The 10,122-nt window shown below is 38.6% G+C and overlaps 2 long non-coding RNA genes across 2 annotated transcripts in view; one reads left to right on the forward strand and one right to left on the reverse strand.

The window, feature by feature from the left end:
• The window catches only part of LOC131184838 (uncharacterized), a 54,944-nt gene extending 54,044 nt beyond the window's left edge, over window positions 1-900 (reverse strand). The window contains exon 1 of the long non-coding RNA XR_009152040.1: window positions 776-900. This is a non-coding gene — a long non-coding RNA (uncharacterized LOC131184838). The remainder of the gene's footprint in view (window positions 1-775) is intronic.
• Window positions 1-9,700, forward strand: part of LOC131184839 (uncharacterized) — a 162,523-nt gene extending 152,823 nt beyond the window's left edge. Inside the window, exon 5 of the long non-coding RNA XR_009152041.1 lies at window positions 9,580-9,700. This is a non-coding gene — a long non-coding RNA (uncharacterized LOC131184839). The remainder of the gene's footprint in view (window positions 1-9,579) is intronic.
• Window positions 9,701-10,122: the final 422 nt, after the last annotated feature.

Here is a 10,122-nt window from a genome sequence, read left to right on the forward strand (position 1 = left end):
CACATACGTGCTAGTCGTTGCTGGCTCTAGGGGGCGGTGCTCATCTCCATTTCAAAGCCGAAGAGCCAGCGCTGTCTGAAGACGTCTCCATGGTCATGTGGCCGGCATGACTCAACGCCAAAGGCGCAGGGAACGCTGTTATCTTCCCATCAAAGGTGGTCCCTATTTTTTCTACTTGCATTTTTACGTGCTTTCGAAACTGCTAGGTTGGCAGAAGTTTCACTAAACTAGACATACCCAATTTCTGCAACTGTTCTTCATGTTTTAGCCTTTAGTCTGCTAATCAACTTTGTTAACCATCTTTCTAGAGTCTCAACATCTTTTTTTTATATTGTGGTGACCAAAACTGAGTGCAGTATTCCAAGTGTGGCCTTACCAAGGCATTCTAAAGCGATATTAAAACTTCACCTGATCTTGATTCTATCCTTCTATTAATGCAACCTAGTATTACATTGACTTTTTTGGCAGCCGCAGCACATTGCTGGCTCATATTCAAGTGATCATCCACTAGGACTCCAAGATCCCTCTCACAGTTACTACAATGAGCCTGGTACCAGCTATTCTACACATGTGCATTTGGTTTTTCTTGCCTAAATGTAAATCCTTAGTTTTCTCTACATAGCTTTTTTCTCTACATACTTTTCTCAATCATATATCATAAATAGCAATAGCACTTAAACCTGTATCCTGCTTTATGGTGCTTTTACAGCCCTCTCTAAGCGGTTTACAGAGTCCGCCTCTTGCCCCCAACAATCTGAGTCCTCATTTTACTCACCTCGGAAGGATGGAAGGCTGAGTCAGCCTTGAGCCTGGTGAGATTCGAATTGCCAAACTGCAGGCAGCCAGCAGTCAGCAGGAGTAACCTGCAGGACTGCATTCTAACCACTGTACCACTGCGGCTCCTAAATGGGCAATTTGTAACTCTAGTTCAGTACCTCTGCTTGTAAGCCTAGAGATCAAGTATTGAAAACTGTTGTGATAGTTTTCCATAAACTTGAGCCAAGCACACACAAAAACTACAGTGTTATGAGGAGAGGCGGAATCTAAATAGAGTGAAGAAGGAATTATTCTTTTTCCTTCCAATTCCCACCCTCTCTCATTCCTCCAAAATAGGAAGAAAAAAAAAGTGGAGGGGGGACAAAATCCAAGGCATTCTTACTTTGTGTAACTTACCACCCATTGTACTGTTTTGACTCTTAAAATACGATTTAGCCCTTGGGAACAACAAAGTGTGGACTAAGAAATTTTTAAAAAGTAGGGAAAACACACGTAACAAATCAGCATCACACACACATACAGACACACACACACTCACACACAGAGCCAATGCCACTGAATTGCTTGATAGTGAGGGTTGTGGGTTTTTTTGCTCCCTAGAGGCTGTTGGAGAACAAGTGTGAGGAGGTTGTGTACTGCCAGAGAGAGGGAATCCGTGCCCTGGTGGGTAATGAATGTAAAATGCAGATACGGAGGGACAAAACATTGAGCAAAGATCCAGAGTAGATAAGCATAGGACTTGCGACAAACTAGTTTTCAAAATTCAACACAAAAAATAGTTCGCCACGAAAGCAACTGCCTGCGAAGGCTCCTGGATTGGGGCTGAAAGGTGAAAGCAGAAGCAGTATGCTCCACCCATATTTGGGTAGACCAGGTTGTCCTGATAGATTGGTCTCACCAGGAAAAACAACAACACTCTACTCTACTCTACTCTACTCTACTCTACTCTACTCTACACTACTCTACTATTCCTATTCCTATTCCTATTCCTATTCCTATTCCTATTCCTATTCCTATTCCTATTCTATTTCTACTCTACTCTACTGTTGAATTTATATTTACACAAAAATAGTTTGTCGGGAAAGCGACTACCTGCGAAGGCCCCTGGATTGGGGCTGAAAGGTGAAAGCAGAAGCAGTATGTTCCGTCCCATAGCTGGGAAGACCAGGTTGCCCCAATAGACTCGTTCACTGGAAAAACACCTAAAACTTTATGATTCTGAATCTGTTATGCATTTAAGGTATGGGAAGCGTTAGTATATTCCAGCAATCCACCCTGCCCAATTAACTTGCTTTGACCGATGAAGCTGCTTGGATGAGCAGCGAAATACCTCAAATCAACAAGAACGCAAGCCCAGTTGCCATGACTCAACTTTCAGACAATCAAAGGGAAGGTTTTACTCCCTCCTGTCCTCAGGAGGAATGATTGTACTTTTTCTGTGGGCGGCTGCTGAGAGTCGGAGACAAATAACATCTATTTGAAAAGAATTCCCAAAGAAAAGGGTTTAATTAAAACGATGCTGTAGGTATCTTGGCTGTTACTTGTTGTGCGCCGAAGTAGTTCAGATTACGCATAGAGGAGATTTCTGTTTATTTCAGATGCTTATATAAATTTATCCAGAGGTCCACCTCCAAAACTTATGTGTGAGTTTGACTAAGGTTACATATTTAAATCTGCACTTTTTAGAACTTTGGGATGTGATGTTTTGCGACTCAAAACAGGTACATAAAATACATACAGGAGTGAAAAGAACACTAAGTATGTATGTGTATATCAGAGGTGGGTTTCAGCAGGTTCTGACCAGTTCTGGAGAACCGGTAGCGGAAATTTTGAGTAGTTTGGAGAATCGGTAGTAAAAATTCTGACTGGCCCCACCCCCATCTATTCTCTGCCTCCCAAGTCCCAGATGTTCAGGAGGAAATGGGGATTTTGCAGTAACCTTCCCCTGGAGTGGGGAGGGAAGGGAGATTTTACAGTATCCTTCCCTTGCCATGCCCACCAAGCCACACCCACCAAGACATGCCACACCCACAGAACCGGTAGTAAAAACATTTGAAACCTACCACTGGTGTATATGAGTATGCATGTATGTGTGTCTCTACCTGGCATTTGCTATTTCAGAAATAATTAGGATAAGCTTAAAGGACTGAAGATGTAGCATTTGCATAATCTGTAGCTCTTTAAAGCAGCTGTGTCTTTTACCTTGAGAAAATATAAAACTGCCATAAAAGGCCACAGAAAGATCCTACCATCCCATTCACACATGATTTGAAAATTCTTTTGAGCATTAAATCTTGTACGGACTTCGGAAATAAATGTTCCAGGAAAATACACTCAAAATGCATAATTTATAAGTCTAGAAATAATGTCCAAAGTATGCGTGTTTCCAAATTCACTTGTGATATGAAATTGGGGTCAAAAAAATTCTGCAATTCGGAAAATGCGGGGGGTGGGGGGTGGGGGGGGAAGCAAAACCAAGCTAAATTCTTATTTTTATTGCAATTTAAAGAATGCAAATAATTCCTTAGTTTTTCAGATGGTGGTGGATGACTTGAATTTGTTGATCAGATGCTAGATCCCACTTCTTTCACTCAGCTAGCTTTTAGTTTAACCGTGGCTCACAAATAAAAGATTGCTAAGTAAACCGCAATGGCTGGGCTCACTCATCACCCAAAGCTGCAATCAAATAAAGCATGTTATGGTTTGCCTGAATTGAGGAATTGAGGTTATTGCTCAGGAGAAGGATATGTCATCTTGTATGATTTCATAGTTTCTCACAATATTTTTGGGTGTGCTGCACCCTATCTTTTGATAGCCTCAAATGTCCATTTTTATTTGGAACCAAAAGTTCTGATAGATAGATAGATAGATAGATAGATAGATAGATAGATAGATAGATAGATAGATAGATAGATAGATAGATGATGGATGGGTGCTTTTGCTCCCAGAAGCACGAAGCTGAAGCCTAAAGATGACGAATGAGACTTCGTCGAAATGTCGCCAAGACACTTCCAATTTTACATGGGAGAAAACCCGAACAACCAAAACCTTTCATATATATATATATATATATATATATATATATATATATATATATATATATATATATATATATATATATATATATATATATATATATATATATATATATATAATAGAGTGATAGAGAGAAATGATAGAGATAGTGAGATAGAGAGAGGATGGGGGATGGATGGATGGATGGATAACAAGGGAGGCAGGAGGAGAGAGAGAGAGTGAAAGAGAGAGAGAGAGAGAGAGAGAGAGAGATATGGGGGGAACAGAGAGCGAGGGAAAAGAGAAAGATGGTAGATTCAATGTTTCTTGGCATTTTGTAAGGAATATTTTCTTCAATATATGTTCCTGAAGTCAAGTACAATTTGAGGCAAGTTCTTTCTTGACAAGAAATCCAATGATTTTATTCTGTTTGTATTGGGATTTTATTGGGTGTATACAGATACACACACTCACACACGCACACATATATTTGATGATTTTAAATTTTTTTACGCTGTAAATGGCCCAGAGTTGCTTTGAAATGGGTTGGGTGGCAATAAAATAAAATAAAATAAAATAAAATAAAATAAAATAAAATAAAATAAAATAAAATAAAATAAAATAAAATAAAATAAAATAAAATAAAATAAAATAAAATAAAATAAAATAGGAATGCTAAAGGCAAGAGAGTCTTAAAAAAAACCAGGGGGGCTGAATAAGAGCAAAGCACAAAGATGTCTTTTCTGTTATGATATTTTAATTGAAAGAGAAAAAAAAACTTTTGAGAAGAGCCGGCTGTGAGACCCACCAGGATGTACCAACCTTTGAATGTCAATGGCCCCCGCACCCAAAATTGGCAGAATTCTTGCAAACTGTCCCTGGACGTGATGATGTGCAAGAGCAGGATTATTGCCGCTCTTTAAAAAGAAAAAAAAAATACTCCATGCCCTTTAGGATGTAAATCTATTGAAATCCAGCTGTAGAGAGAACCGGGGGTTACCCTTTCATATTACTTTATGACATTTCCAGACAAAAGGTACAAGGGTGCTGAGATTAATTTCCTTGATGTTTGACTAGAAAGGCTGCCCACCACTATTAGAGCCCACTCTGCTCGCCCTTCATTTGGGAAAGCTTGTCAGTCATTTGAGAATGATGTGCCCTCCGTCTGGGATGAATAAGTCCATCATATCTTAGGCAAAAGCTTCGTCTCTAGAGACAGAGAGAGAGAAGGAGACAACGGAAGGTCTTTGATAGCGATGAAAAGGTCCCTCCTTCCTTCCCTCCTTTCTTCCTTCCTTCCTTCCTTCCTTCCTTCCTTCCCTCCCTCCCTCCTTTCCTTCCTTCCTTCCTCCTCCTCCTCCTTCCTTCTTCTTCCTTCATTCTTTCCTTCCTTCATTCTTTCCTTCCTTCCTCTCTTCTTTCCTTCCTTCCCTCCTGCCTTTCCTTCCTTCCTTCCTTCCTTCCTTCCTTCCTTCCTTCCTTCCTTCCTTCCTTCCTTCCTTCTTTCTTTCTTTCTTTCTTTCTTTCTTTCTTTCTTTCTTTCCTCCCTTCCTCCCCCTCCCTTCCAATGTACTTTCTCTGTTTCTTTTCCCCCCTCTTACTTTATTCCTTTCTCTTTTGTTTTCATTTCACTTCTTTTTCTTTCTTCCCCTTTTTCCCCACACTGTTTCTTTCTTACTTTCCTTTTTTCCTTTTTCTCTTCCTCCCTCTCTTTCCCCGCTCCCTCTCTTCGCATTCAGTTCCTCCGCTTCTCCTTTTTTACTCTTCTTTCCTCTTTATTGCTTTCTCCTTCCTTTTCACTTCATTCACTTCATTTCTTTTCCTTTCTTTTTTCTTTCTTTCACACTGTTTCCTTCTTCCTTTATTCTTCCTTCCTTCCTTCCTCCTCTCCCCTTCCTTTCCTCTCTCCCTTCCCATTCACTTTCTGTTTCTCTTTTTTCCTCTTCTTTTCTTTTTATTCTTTTTCACTTCGCTTCGCTTCATTTCTTTTCCTTTCTTTTTACCTTTCTTTCCTTCCTTCCTTTCTGCCTGCCTGCCTTCCAAAGTACACAACAAAAAACAAGGAAAGGAAGGTAATAGGAACAGAGAAAATATATATGGTAAAAAAAAATCTCCATTTTTAAAGCAATTATTAAACCTTGACTATCCTGAATGACATTGATCAGTTTTGCCAATATGCTGATGAAGAGCCGCTTCATGAGTCCAGAATGAACACCTGGTCTCAGGTGTAGCTGCATTGTAGATTCAGGGTAACACTTTCATTCCATTGTAAACAGCTAATCTTTTTTGCCACACTTATTATCCATAATCTATACTTCTTCATCTCTTGATAAACCCTAAAATTTTAATAAAGCATATTACTTATTCAAAAACCATGTTAACAAAAGTGTGGTTATTAAACCAAAATACGGCACTAGTGGGAAAAGTATATAAATAGGTTTTCCTGACATTATTAACACGTGATGAAGTTGACATTCAATTTTTTAAAAAACCATTCTCTGATGTTTAGGAGAAGCTTAATACTAGTTAAGAAAGTTACTTAATATATTTTAAGATCTTTGTTCATTGATTTATTTATATGGGGTAATTATTTTAAAGTCCTTACAAATAGATATATATCTCAAATATATAAAAGGTAAAGGTAAAGGTTCTCCTCGCACATATGTGCTAGTCGTTCCCGACTCTAGGGGACAGTGCTCATCTCCATTTCAAAGCCGAAGATCCAGCACTGTCTGAAGACGTCTCCATAGTCATGTGGCTGGCATAAATGCTGAAGGCGCAAGGAATGCTGTTACCTTCCCACCAAAGGTGGTCCCTATTTTTCTACTTGCATTTTTTACGTGCTTTCGAAACTGCTAGGTTGGCAGAAGCTGGGACAAGGAATGGGAGCTCACTCCGTTACACGGCAGCACTAGGGATTCGAACAGCTGAGCTGCCGACCTTCCGATCAACAATATATATTTTATATATTTTATATATATTTGCTAATAAAGAAAGGGAGACTAGTATAGATCTATTTCAAGCTTTTTAACTTTCATCAGCTAGCCATACCCTTAATCGGATTCGAACTTGGGCTGCCTGCATATTAGGCAGTTGTATTAACCTCTGAGCCACAAGTTGTTATATATATAAAATATATATAAAGTGTTTTTGTGTTGAAGCACCTGGTCTGCCCCAATATGGGAGGGAGCATACTGCTTCCTTTTCGCCTTTCAACTCCAAGCCCTCAAGCAGTCACATTCACGACAAACTATTTTGTACCAAATTTGTATTTGCTGATAAAAAAATAAAGAGAGACTAGTATAGATCTATTTCAAGCTATTTAGCTCTCATCAGCTAGCTTATATATATATAAATCAAGTTTATTACAGTCAAAGACCAGAGAGACAGAACTAATAAAAACACTCAAGGAATATCCAGTTAAATTTTTTAGAATAAAATAATAGATAACAGATAAAATCATTATTAAAATCACAATTTGGCATCCAATCTGTCAGTTACACATGGCCTATACTTTAATATCTATCTATCTATCTATCTATCTATCTATCTATCTATCTATCTATCTATCTATCTATCTTTCTGTCTATCTATCTATCCGTCTGTCTGTCTGTCTGTCTGTCTGTCTGTCTGTCTATCTATCTATCTATCTGTCTGTCTGTCTGTCTGTCTGTCTGTCTGTCTGTCTATCTATCTATCTATCTATCTATCTATCTATCTATCTATCTATCTATCTACAATGCTCTGTAGGAATTTAGCACCCACCCCCCTCCTAGAAGAATGAAATATTTTAGAAAATATTTAAAAAGGCAGAATATATTTCCCTGGATGAGAAATGGAGAAACATGTTTTAAAGACAAAGCAGCTCCCTGCAACTTCCTGCCACCCCCCACCTTTGTCAATGGGTCAGAAGTAGAAACTCATTCTCCCCACCTTTGTCAATGGGCCATTAAAGCCTCAACCAAGCTCACTCAATCCCCCCATCATTTGCAACACAATAGAACAGAAACTCACCACATGGCAAGGCTCAGGCAAGCTTGAGGGACAACCTACAATGTTAGCTAAGACCCCCCACCCCCTGGGAGTCTGATAGCCAATCAGGGTACTCTTCTTGTGCCCCAGGAAATTCAAAGCTCAGAAAAAGCATAAAACCAGGGAGCACACAGGATCTCGCCCTTTTCTGTTCAGGATCTCAAGCCATGTGATCCTGACCACCATTAAACCATATTTCCAAGCAGTCTCCATGTTTCCAGTGTCTTTGTCCCCACTTGGAACTGAACCCAGATGGATATTTCTTCCAACAGCTCTTTAACTTTTCATTAGAAATACTTTAGGTAGAAAACAATCCAAAATGCATTTCAATGTTATTATCCATTAGGACATTCTAGATCTCACTAACAAATCTAAACTGAACTGTAACATTTAAAGTTTTATCTGGATATACTGCAATTGTATAACTTTAGGGCAAAACGTCACTATTTGCCAATCCATATTATAGCAGAGATTTACTTGTAATTTTCATATTGAGGTTATTTCAAAGAATATCCTGTGATTATTTTTGTCTCTCTTGTTCCCCAACTTGCCTTGCAGACTTTAATACTGGGAATATTATAGGGTTATTCCAAAAATAGCTTGACAAGTGACATACATACATGCATACATACATACACAAACAAACGCATATACATACATACATACATACATATATACATACATATATACATACATATATACATGCATTTGATTGTGAGCTACCCAGAATCATGTGTATGAAATGTGGCCTTAAATTTAAAAAAGGAACAAATCCTTAACATGATATGAAAAAAGATAACATAATTATGTATTAGCCCCCATCATGAGTTTTGGATTTGATTAGTTGCAACCCCTAGACCAGGGGTCTCCAACCTTGGCAGCTTTAAGCCTGGCGGACTTCAACTCCCAGAATTCCCCGGGAGTTTAAATCCTCCAGGCTTAAAGTTGCCAAGTTTGGAGACCCCTGCCCTAGACAAATGCAGATTCCAGTCCAAAATGTCGAGTCAGACAAGATAATGGTAATCATTTGAACTGCCTATTTATATTGATATTAATCTGGGAAAAACTATCTGAAATATTTTCTTCTACTCTGCAATTATAATAACCGATAGTGTTACCGGAGTATGTATTGCAATGAAAAGAATGCAAACAAAAGTGTTTTTGTTCATCCACTCAACATTTAAAAGACTATTCTTGCTCTGAATATTTAAAGTCACCACTAAATTAGATGCCAACTATAAGACTGTAACACTTTCCATGTGTAAGGCTTAAATTTAGCTAGAATGGGAGTACAATCTAACGAAGTATCTAAAACTCAATTAAAACCTCCAGCTATAATTATCTGATCCACAAATAAACTAAAATGATGCTTAAATGCCTATGCAAAACATCTAGATAGCTCTTAGTGGGGCCATGATAATTACTGAAGGCAATATGATTATTAAAAGATTCAATCACCAATATAGGAGGAAAAAATATCGTTCTGGATCACCTGTTTCTTCTTCCACCACAGTTTTTGAACATGTATTGACCTCCTCCCCATCTCCCATCAGATTTTGAATTCCATCTAAATATATTTGACCAGACCAACCTTAGGGAAGAAAAGCAGCAGAAATTTTAAGCTCAGCAATGAAGTGAATTATGGGACAAAGGGATGATTAGGGATCCCCTTTGTAAAAAAATTGCATTGATAACAATAGTTGATTTTTATGTGCTGTGAATGTATGTTCAAAAGCAATTTCTATCCTGTTTCAGCTTTGTGGTGATGTCTGGCAAACTTCCAATGGAAGACAAGGAAAAGAAGGTTGATCTTTTTATGATACAGAAACATCAGTGGGAAAAGTCATCTGAAATAAAGTAGCAGAACTAAAACATTTCAGCTTTTCAAGAATATTGTCTTCATGAAGAATATTGTCTTCTTCCCTCCCTCCCTCTCTCTCTCTCTTTCTTTCTTTCTTTCTTTCTTTCTTTCTTTCTTTCTTTCTTTCTTTCTTTCTTTCTTTCTCTTTCTTTCTTTATCTCCTCTCTTACATTCTTCCCTCCTTCTCTCCCCCTTTCTATCTTCCTTCCTTTCCTCCCTCCCTCCCTTTCCTTTTCCCCTCCCTCCCTCCCTCTGCTTGCTTGCTTGCTTGCTTGCTTGCTTGCTTTTTTTCTCTCTCTCCTCTCTTACATTCTTCCTTCCTTCTCTCCCCCTTTCTATCTTCCTTCCTTTCCTCCCTCCCTCCCTTTCCTTTTCCCCTCCCTCCCTCCCTCTGCTTTCTTTCTTTCTTTCTTTCCTTCCTTCCTTCCTTCCTTCCT

This window comes from Ahaetulla prasina, chromosome 13, assembly GCF_028640845.1.
Source record: "Ahaetulla prasina isolate Xishuangbanna chromosome 13, ASM2864084v1, whole genome shotgun sequence".
NCBI classification, from domain to species: Eukaryota; Metazoa; Chordata; class Lepidosauria; order Squamata; family Colubridae; genus Ahaetulla; species Ahaetulla prasina.